Raw genomic sequence first — 12,108 nt, 5'->3', positions numbered from 1 at the left:
GTAAAACAGCTCCAAGTCACTGGCCAGCAAAGGGATTCTCCAGCTCTTTCTCACCATACTATTAAGTTGGTATGGAGTTTCAGTATTCTCTTAAGGGCTGTAGACTTGGTAATGTAGCAACACACCATCTTTCTTTGATTTTTTTGTTTTTGTTTGTTGTTCATTGTCGTCAAATTGTCTTTGACTAATGGTGACATTCAAAATGAGAGACCCCCAAGCCACTCTGCCATCAACAGTTTTGCTCTAGTCTTACAGACTCCAATCTGTGACTTTCTTGATTGAGTCAGGAAAGTTAAAAGGCAATAATGTAAGCATTTGTAGCCTATTTGCGATGTGAGAAATTAAAGCTTTACACTTACTGAGTGTGTCTTTCCTTTTTTTATCCTATTACGCTTTCATATGTTTTTGTCATATAATGTAGAAAGCGATCTTCAAGAGGGTCAAGGGTTGACTTCTGCAAGACAAATACCTTTAAGGCAGAGCTCAAAATAGCAGCAACAGCTGCTGCTGCTGCTTCTCCTTCTCCCTCCAAAAAGTAAAACAGCTAAAACAGTACAAAATATATCACGCAAGCTTTCAGTACACTCCTAGTTTTTTCATCAGGCAAGAGTGGTATCACTGTTTTTTTGATGGATTTTGTTGTATTTTGCCACACGTGACTACCCCTGAATAAAAATTCACAGAGGTTTCTGAAAGTCTCAAATTATATCCGAGCAAGTAACACATATGCATGTATACACTCTTGTCTTGATTTAGTATTTTGTTGAGGCAGATCTCTATGCAAAATTCCTGAAAGATCAGGCGAGGCAGGAAGGATTCCTGTGGGCCACCTCTGAAAAAAGACCAAGCCAAGTGATTCAGCAGATGAAAGAAGGGTAAGAGAGTCACTACTGCCGGGATAACCTCCTGGGGAAGAAGTCAGAAAGGACTTGATTGATACAGCCTTCCTTCTCTTACAAAATACTGAGGGTATATTAAGTAAGCAAATTTTGCTTTTTTTCCATTTCAGAACTGTTTATATCACATCTATTTTCCTGCAACACACTTGGACAGCAAATGTGAATACAATCAGGCTCTATAGGATTCTGTATCCATGGATTCTGTATCCATGGATCATACACAGTTTGTAAATATTCCCCTCCCCACCCCCTAACAATTCCCAATAGCATATGTTGATTTAGCCATTTTATATAATGGACACCACTGTACTGTGCCAGTGTAATTAATGGGCCTTTTGCAGCCATGGATATTGGTACCCACTATGAGATCTTAGAATAAAACCCCAGCAAACACCAAGGGTCCACTGTACTTTTGTGAAAACTGGCCATGTTGAAGAGCACCAAGTTTCTACCAATCATCCATCCATTATTAAATAAGGAAAATAAGTGATTTTGTAACAGGGAAGGTGAAAGAGTGAAGTGAATTGTGAAAACTCAGTGGCTTATCACAGTGGTTATGTCCTGAAGTCTGGATTCAACCGGATCTCCAAAAGTGTTGGGTTGAGCTCCCTTCAGTTTTAATTTGCTGTTCTGTGGACATTTTGTCCCATGTGTAATTTTCTCTAAGTTGTTGTTGTTCAGTCCAACCCCATCTTTCCAGCATGGAGAAAGTAAATAATGATTCTGCCTTGACTAAGGTGAAAGCCGAAGGAGAAACATTCCTCAAGTTAATACAATGGTTGAACAAAAAGGAGAAAATGTTGTAAGTGCATGAGACTAAAATGGAAGAAGGATTGCTATCCTATTCTCCTACATCATCTGGAACCAAAAACAGTGGGAATTTCCTCCTGGGCCCCTTCCATACAGCTGAATAAAATCCCACATCATTTGCTTTAAGCTGGAATATATGGCAGTGTGGATTCAGATAACCCAATTCAAAGCATATGCTGTGAATTTTCTGCCTTGATATTCTGGGTTATATGGTTGTGTGGAAGGGCCTCTGGTCCCTTACCCCCCGGAATTAATCTGGAGCAGGATAATAACAGTGACCATCTAAAAATGAACAAAAGGAGAACTCTAGAGGGTCTGTGACAAAAAGAATATGGACATCTATACCATAGACAGGATTATCATTACCATATAGTATGAGATCCAACACAGCTATTGACCTTTAAGGTAGGGTGGGCAAGACACAGCTTTCCAGACGTTATATCATCCAGAAGTCCAAGCGATCATAACCAATGGTGTGGAATGGCAGAAGTTGCAATCCAAGATTTAGAGGGCCACACTTGCCCAAGTCTGCTTACAGTAAATGAACTACTTGCTATTTTATTGCAGATGTGTGCACATATAACAACTTATGACTGATTTGCATTCTAGCATCTGGAAGACCACAACTGCCCAGCTATGAGCTATATGTTTAATTTTCATGCACCTCAGTATAGTTACTGAAACACAAGTCTTGCTGAGTTCAGTTGGATTTACTCCCATTTAAAGGTGAATTTATTCTGTAGATTTAATGTAGTGTTACAGCACTTTAACTGCGATGGCTCAATGCTATGGAATCCTGGGAGCTGTAGTTTCACAAGTTCTTTAGCCTTCACTACCAAAGAGTGCTAGTGCCTCATCAAACTACCAAACCCAGGATTTCAAAACATTGAGCCAGGGCAGTTTTTATTTATCGTGTCAGAAGCAAACAAAGAATACAGTTATAATGTATAGGACAGGGCAGTTAACATGCTGTCACGCTGCAATAAATCTACAATGTACATGCTGTCTTAGTGTACAAAGGATTGCAGAGTGCTGCTTTGAAGAATAAGACACTGTGAACCAACAGTATATACTACTTAAGAGGCAGCGTGCCAGCAGAGATCCATCACTGTTTGCTATGTATAAACTGAGAATAGACTCTTATTCTAAATATTTTTGAAAGCCTTTTTGAATTCATGGTCTCCATATACAAGCCAGCATGAATCTTCCTGTAAAAGCTTGTGCTTGCCAGAATTGCAATGAATACAAAGATACTTTTATTGCTGTACTGTAGTAAAACATAACGTTAGGAATTTAAGCCCAGATCATTTTGTCAAAGGCTTGCCTCTACCAAATGCTTTCAAAGCATTAGCAAGCCAACAAAATGGGAAAAATAGGGATACTTCAGCTCATTTAAACTTGGGCTCTAGAGAGCCCCACATGCTACATTAGTTGCATAGAAGAGAATTGGAAGAGAAGGGGGCAACAAAGTATTTCATTTGAAACAAGATTGAAACACTATTGCTATATGGCCGCACTTCTTAGACTTTTTCCACCTGCAACCCCTTTCTGCCTGAGGAACGTTTTCACAACTCCTTTCTGTCCAAGACATTTTTATGTGACCTCGATTATATAAAACAGAAATAAAAATAAAACATTTACTGATAATAAATCAACATTTGAAAGGCTTGCTAAAGAGGCTAATTCTTTTCCTAAGTACAGCTGAAGCATTTTCTGCACAGTCCACTGTAAACACTGCATGTAGTTGTAAATGTCTAGATGATGTTTAGAAATTTTACCAATTTTTTTGCAACCCCAACATTGAAGTAAAGGGACCCCCATTGGGGACCAGAACCCATAGTTTAAGAAGCATTGGTATATAGGATAAGACTGAGCAAGCTTACCACCATGCCAGTTATCCCATTATTTTTATTTTTCCTGTATAATTAATTAGATACTAAGTCTAAACAAATAACTTCTCTGTGTGCTTTTAACAGTCATACAGAAGGTTTATTATACCACTAACATAAAAAGAGTTTTGCTTGACAAAGCTGACTTTGTTTTAATCTTTCCCCTAAAAAAAGACCAAATGCGATTTCTCTAATAATGCATCTTCTCTTCTCCACAATACTATGTACACATGCTCCCCTCTCACAACTTTTCTTTTCTGTTCCATCCAGCTGTTTTTTTTCTCTGTACACAGAATCATCACATTTAGTCCCCTTGTATTACATCCAATAACATCAAAACTTATGTTCCCATATAGGTATCCAGAATTAATTAAGCTTTAAATACCCCTTGGTGCCTATTCTGCCCAGTTGCCTGGCTCCCTCCCTTTCTCTCCTGCTCAAATTCTGTTGTGTAGGATATATTCTGTTTTCTCTCCCCTGAAGTATTTTTTCTGTCTCCTCTTAAATAGCATTAGCCTAGTGAAAACATTACATGACTTGAGAAATTGCAAGAATTATGCAAAACCTGCCATCTTAGTAAAAATGATGGCTAGGAAATGGGTTAGATCGGGTATGGACAAACCCAGGCCTGGGAGCGGATGCAGCCCCTTGGGCTCTTTTCTCAGGCCCCCTTTCTCACCATCCTATTCTTCCTTCCTTCTCTTTCCTTCCACCTTCCTTTCCACCCTTTTGTCCTTCCTTCCTCCTTCTCTCCCTTTCCTTCCCGCCTTCTCCCTCCCTCCTTCCCTTCCACCCTTTTTTCCTTCCTTCCCTCTCCTTTTCTCTTTCCTTCCCTTTTGTCTTTCCTTCCTTCTTTCCTTTATCCTTCCCTTCTTTCCATTCTTCTCTTCTTTCCTCTTGCCATTCTTCCTTTCCTTTTGTCTTTCCTCCCTTCTCTTTCCTTTACCCTTCCCTTCCTTCCATCGTTCTCTCCCTTCTTTTTCCTTCCTCCTTCCCTTTCATCCTTCCTTCCCTCTCTCCCTCTTTCTCCTTCCATCCTACCTTCCTTCCTTCTTTTTCTTTCCTTCCCCTTTCCCTTCCTTCCATCATTGGGCAGCCAGCCCTCCTAGCAGGGAGTGCTAGCATGCGGCCCCCAAGTTAGAAAGTTTGCCCATGCCTGGGTTAGATCCAAACTTCTTTGCATTTAGGATTGACCTGAGATTTGTTAGCCATTATTTGCTTAATTTCCAGTTATTTCAATGGTCTCCTGTAAGTGTGATCAAGATGGGGTTTAATCTATTGTCTTTTAGAGATGCTGGTATTCCAAAGGACATGTTCATCACAGACCTGGAGGCCTTGATAAAATAAGTCTTCTTAACACCAATTGTGTGTCAAAATATAGAAAACATCTGGTATATATAATAGTTGGTTAATATTAATAAATTGGAAGAAAAGGCATCTCTTAAGAGAAATAAGCTGTTATTTTTTCTTACCCAAAACACAGAGGATAAAATATCTCCAGACCAATAGTTCAACACTGAGTAGCAAAGCTCAATGAAACAACTACAAAAAAGATCTATCCTTTAAAAACTGCTAATTTCACATATTTTTAAAGCTTTGTTGTCAACTACAGCCCAACAAGTTGGCACATAAATGTTGTGCTCGAGCTTCACACTATGAAATCAGGAACAGTGTAAAATACAGTAACAGTTCAAATAACATTGTGCTGCCTGTTCATCTTGCCATAAAAGTGTGTTTAGAAATTAGCCAAATGGTAGAGCTACTCCTACAGGTTTATAGGTCGAAGAGTTCATAAAAACACTTCTTCAGCACCATTCCAGCGCTATAAACATGACAGTTTGAGAGCACCTCTTCAACACAGGTGCTATAAAATTTAAAGCCAACTGGTAAACTACGAAGACTGTGAACACATATAACAGGCATGCATTAGAATAAGCTTTCCCATATGAGTTAGCCATCTATAATATAAACAGGTTTTCCAGTAGAGTTTGCAAGGACTGTACTTACCATTTAAACCATCATTCAAGTAATTAAGAACACCCTATCTATCACCAGAGCCCCCAGTGGCACAGTGGGTTAAAGCACTGAGCTGCTGAACTTGTTGACCGAAAGGTGGCAGGTTCGAATCCAGGGAGCGGTGTGAGCTCCTGCTGTTAGCCCCAGCTTCTGTCAACCTAGCAGTTCGAAAACATGCCAATGTGAGTAGATCAATAGATACCGCTCGGCAGGAAGGTAACGGCGCTCCATGCAGCCATGCTGGACACATGACTTTGGAGGTGTCTTAAGACAATGCTGGCTCTTCGGCTTAGAAATGGAGATGAGCACCAACCCCCAGAGTTGGACAGGAGTAGACTTAATGTCAGGGAAAAACCTTTATCTTTTACCTATCACAGGATCATTGCTTAGATCATTGTACAGAACAGTTACTTTTTTCTGAGGTATTGCCACTATAAGTATTTGACCAGGAGTCTGAGCTAGTTTCGAGATTCGTGTCAATACTCAAGCATGATAGAAATGGCAAAGAAGGGTGAAGTAAAACATGAAACATGCCCACACAGCTACATCTGGAATATCTACACTCAGGCTTTCTCTTGGCAGCTTTATTGTTTGTTGCTCAGAAAATCTTCCAAGAGTACTGCACTTTCCATTGTTTTAATTAAAACACTTTATGTCAGCTTGGCTTTAAAGCACTTTTTTAAAACAAAAAAAAGAAAAGACATTGCATATTTAAATTGGAAGTCACAGAACCGGCTACTCAATATATAGCTTTTCCAAAATAAAGTCTTGAGTCTGGAAAGCTTCTATCTTTGGCCACTAACCCATAGAATTCCCCCAGGTGCCATGCTGACAGTTTCTGGGAGCTGTAGTCAGAAAAAGGTTTTCCTGAAATTCTGCATATAGTACTTATCCAAAAGAACGCAGAATTAGCACGCACGCGTGAATTAGTTTGGCTTCCTAAAAACTGGAGAGGCTAGGATTTAAGCAATTCTGCTGAAACTGTTTCAAAAGCTGCTTCCTAGGTGGCAGAGAATTCAGAATATAATTCTAATTGAAGGAAAATAAATCCAGAGTTACATGACTCTTTGTATCTTGAATTATTTCAAGGACACACCAAAACCAGAATAATTTAAGTTTATTTGAAATGGATTCTTGCAGCAATACTATACTTCCAACGCAAGAACGAGAAACGTAATGTTGGTGGACAGGAAAAGAGATTTAAAGATGGACTTAAAGCCAACCTTAAAAACTGTGATATAGACACTGAGAACTGGGAAGCCCTGGTCCTTGAGCGCTCCAACTGGAGGTCAGCTGTGACCAGCAGTGCTGCAGAATTTGAAGAGGCATAAATGGAGGGTGAAAGGGAGAAACGTGTCAAGAGGAAGGTGTGTCAAGCCAAGCCTGACCAGGACCGGGACTGCATTCCGTTTGGAAATCCGATATCCGCACTGCAGGAGAACATGCAGATGAAGAATAGGGCTCTACAGCCACCTACGGACCAATCGCCAAGACACTACACTTGGAAGGCCATCATACTTGGACAACGAGGGATCGCCTAAGACTCTCTTGCAGCAATAAAACATCGCCCTGGATCCCACTTGTTATTATGTATGTATTAGGAAATTGAAATTATTAAAGGCAAATATTGTAAAATAAGTTTAGGATACCTAAACCAACGCCTCAATCTATATTTGCCACCTTCCAATAATCAAAGTCGCTATAGAAGACCTTCCTATAAATATAGATTCGATGGGCGAGCAGAAGGACTTTACAGTGCTTTATTTGTATTTGAAAAGCACTTCCAAGGCTAGATTAGGATTTTTTCAAAATATGTGAATGCTATATCACCTTCCAATCTGGATCTACCCACTGTAAGCACCATTCACCCCTAAACAACTGTTCCAACATCTCTACCTTTGTTGCCACGTACATGCAATCTGCTGTTGCAAGCTGCAATCTGTGGAGGTTGGGGCACTAGCACAACAATGGTATGAGACTAGAAATATATTAGGATGTTTGACATACGGCATAAAAGGAAACACCACTAAAACAGGAGTTGCTCCAAAACTAATTGGAAGGAGAAATAGTCATCGAGGCAAGTCTAAGTACCAGTGAGTACCCTGGTCTTTACGCACTGAACCATCTGGGCCTTGGACTCTATTGGAAGGCACTTCCAGATTTCTGAAGATACCCATAATTTGAAGTTGGTATTACTGATGTAGAAACCCCACACCTGAATAAATAAACCCTCCAGCCTTTTTAGATTTAAAGTCTTTATTAGGGACCCTTAGGAAATCGTTAACACCTTTGTTTCTACTAGTTCAGTGTTTCTCAACCTTTCTAATGCGTCATGTTGTGGTGACCTCCAGACATATTATTTTTGTGGCTACTTCACAATTGTCATTTTGCTACTGTTATGAATCGGAATGTAAATATCTGAGATGCAGGATGCATTTTCATTCACTGGACCAAATTTGGCACAAATTTGAATACTAGTAGGGTTGGAGTGGAGGACTGATTTTGTAATTTGGGAGTTGTAGTTTCTGGGATTTATAGTTCACCTACAATTAAGAACATTCTGAACTACACCAACAGAACTGAACCAAACTTGGCACACAGAACTCCAATGACCAACAGAATATATTGGAAGGCTTAGGTGGACATTGACCTTGAGTTTGGGAGTTGTAGTTCACGAGAGAGTACTGTGGACTCAATGATGGATCTGGACAAAACTTGGCACAAATACTCAATATGCCCAAATGTGAACACTGGTGGAGTTTGAGGAAAATAGACCTTGACATTTGGGAATTGTATTTGCTGGGATTTATAGTTCACTTACAATCAAAGAGCATTCTGAACCCCACCGACGAAAGATTTGGGCCAAACTTCCCACACAGGGCCCCCAGAAAATACTGTGTTTTCTGATGGTCTTTGGAGGCTCCTCTGACACCCCTTCGTTACCCCCCCCCCAAGGGTTCCCAGCCCGCAGGTTGAGAAACGCTGTACTAGTTGATATAATGCTCCTTTTGAACTCCAATGTTCTGCATGGCTGATGGCTTCACCTTGTTTTTTTCAGAATTGTTTTAGATATTTCGCCTTTGACTTTTAGGTTTTGTATAACTGCATATCATTTTTGTTCATTTGTTGAAATCACAAGAGCTAGGAGACAAAACAGGTTGTTTTCAGTTCACGTGTTCCACCATTTTCCAAGAGTTGTCAGCAAAATGTCTCAAAGATGGAAATATCCATTCACCTCTTGTTCTTGGCATCTACTATATTACCTCAAGAGCAAATGGTATTTGTAGGTTCCCCTCCCCCATAGATAATTATCAGAATGACTATCTGCGTAAATTATATAATGAATTCCACGAACTATTCGGTTTTTGTGCGTAGGCTAGTTAAGAAGTCATTCTATCCAGTTACAACCTATCCTATATTTTCCAGGTGATCAAGGAATAAATGTATCCATGTAATATTAAAATATTAGAACACTAATAAGTAAATACACACACAAAAAACCTTAATACCTTTGTTTTAGTGCATGGGATGTGAAACCTTTCATTTTAATTTGAGAAACGTCCCATTCCCTGAGAATAAGGAGGCCAGTATAGGATAAGCAAGTCTGATCGCTGTTATTATTTCCAAAAATAAATGGTTTTCCATTCCAGGACATTCTCATTAAACACCACTTAGATTTCCATGTGTGTTTATACATTCATTCTTGAACAACTGTTTATGGGCTGGTATTTTGGAAGGATTTTCCATCAGTATATCCCATTCTTAAAATGCTCTTCTGCATACTGAAGACTGCTTCAAGTTTGAAGCAGCATTTGCCTCCTACAAATTTCAGCAGTATTTTCATCCCTCTGCACAGATGTAAACGTTTTCAAAATGCAGGACGCCAAAGGCTTTATGTTAAAGTTTTGACATTATCATGGGGCCTAGAAGCCCTGGGGTAGAGTGTGACTCACTTAAAATCACCCAATGGGTTTCCACAGACAAGAGAGGAATTGAAATCTGGTCTTCAGAGTCACAGGCCAATGCTCAAAGCAACACATCATGGTGGTTTAATGATCCAAATTTTAGATCACTTTTCTAGCACACAGCTGTTGAAAAAAATGATCAAAAATATTACATGTGAATCTCAAACAAAAGTTCTTGAGATACTTACCTCTTCCCAATTCAAGCCCAGATATGGCGACTGGGACTCTAAGCACAGGTGCCAACAACTGCCAACTCTAACACATAGGGAATTAAAAGATGGTCCTCTTTTGAAATAGCTACAGACGCCTTTGCATCCAATATGAAATATTTTTAAATATATGTAATTGTTTTAGGCATCTGGGTGTCGAAAGGAAGTTTATTCAAGAATCTTCACAGATAGAGTGATATAGGGACTGTATATTGCTAGCACAACCAGGGAAGTAAGCCAGCTTGCTCGCCCTACAAGGCCATGTGACACAAACAACAGGAATTGTCTGACCTTACATGTATTGTTGAATTGCAATGCTCAAAATTCCACTTCATTGCTTATGCTGGTCAGGGTTGCTGGGAGTTGCAGTTCAACACTTTGCTATTAATACATACATTCCCATCAGTAGTAGACGGGGATCGTGTAAGAAAGAAGGTATGTCTTATGTTTGTTTTATTGAAATATTTTCCAGAGGCAGATGGAAACCTTAATTTAGGCTACCATGTGCACTCCCAGTTTCCCCGATTTCTTAAGTGTTTCATATTCCAGTGATATTAAATGGAATAGGAGATATCTGCAGCCAGTTGCTTCAACAGCATATAGCACTCCAGAGGGAAACAGTATGACATCCAAAATACTTTGCTGCCAGTATCTTCAACTCTTTTGGTGAGTTATTGAAGAAACTAACACTTGGTGCTCAAAGAATGTAATTGTCAATTTAGTCTTGCTAGGCTGCAAAGGAATGCCCATTTCTGATCAGAGTATATGATTGCACTGCTGTTCAGCCACAAAAGTTTGGATCCAGATACACACCCACAGAAGATCTCATGCAGAAGATAACAATCTGCCCTTTTCTCCCTACTATACCCATCAAAATACTGCCTTGAGAGTACTAAGGCGACTAAGGAAAATACGAGAGAAGCAAATTTTGAAAGCAGATGACTCCATCCAATTTCTTACTCCAGTCAGCAAGACCCTCAAACCCCACAAGGGATCATTTCTAATGTCTCTGCAAAAATAAGAACCGGGTCAGTTGCCAACCATCCTTTCTGCAGGCGAATATCTGGATGCAACCCTATGAACCCTGCAGCTTGAACAGATAGCACAGATCACTATTAAAATACTGAGAGGGTGCAATCCAGGATGCAGCCCTCTAGTGTTCTATCATTCTTTCTGATGTGAATATATGCATATTAAGAATGTTACATTAGGCTTAGAAGCTCAGCTTAGCTTCCTGTGGCAAATTTCTAACTATCATTCTCAGGCTGATAACACGTATTTGCCTAATGCAGCCTTACCCCACATGATGCTTCTCTAAATATTTTGGACAACTTCTGTAAGGTGCAAGCAAAGGGTCAAGAGATAACTGTGGTCTTACAAAATCTGCCAGATTATGACCCGATAGTTTGGAAAATGTGTGATTTTTCATTGTACTGGTACACAGTTTGAAAACTGAAGGTTGATTATATAAATCCTTTTCGCAGCAGTTGCATATTTTATGATGAACAAAATGTTCTTTAGCAGGAACAGGAATGTTCAGTACCAATGAAGACTTTGCTATTCAGTTTTGATATTTTCCCCTAATTTTTCCAATTTTTAAAATATTAAATCATTCAGAATGCCTAAAAATATTTTAAAATAAAGGACAGAATTTAGTGTACTGCAAATAGCATCAAATATCAACTCTTGTGTCAGTTCAGAGATCACCTCAGAATATAAAGAGAACACTTGATCCTTCCACAGAATGGAATTGTGCTATATGCAAGCCTATGCCACAGCAACCTAATGCAGCTTTAGCATCCTTCATCAAAAATGAGAGAAGCCTCTCACAAGGATAATAAAACATCAAAATATCCAGGTGTCCCTTGGGCAACGTCCTTGCAGATGGCCAATTCTCTCACACCAGAAGCGACTTGAAGTTTCTTAAGTTGCTTCTGACACGAGAAAAAAACATCAAAAATTTCAAAATCCTGCAAAAGACAAAATTATCTACAGGGGTAGCTGAGATAGTGCCACCTTTGCTTTCTAGTGGTTCACTATACACAAACTTTGTTTCATGCACAAAATTATGGAAAAGATTATGTATAAAAATACATAAACTTTAGGCAGTGTGTATAAAGTTTGTATAAAACATCAAGTTTCATGTTTAGATTTGGGTCCAATCTCCAAGATATCTTATTACGTATTGCATACAGTTATTCCGGAATCCAAAACACTTCTGGCCCCAAACATTTCAAATAAGGAATATTTAACCTGTACTCCACATTAATATAGTTTTTCAAAAATAAAAATAAAAAATCAAATATGCAAGGATTCCTTT

This window comes from Anolis sagrei, chromosome 3, assembly GCF_037176765.1.
Source record: "Anolis sagrei isolate rAnoSag1 chromosome 3, rAnoSag1.mat, whole genome shotgun sequence".
In the NCBI taxonomy this organism is placed as follows: Eukaryota; Metazoa; Chordata; class Lepidosauria; order Squamata; family Dactyloidae; genus Anolis; species Anolis sagrei.
This window is presented reverse-complemented; position numbering follows the sequence as displayed.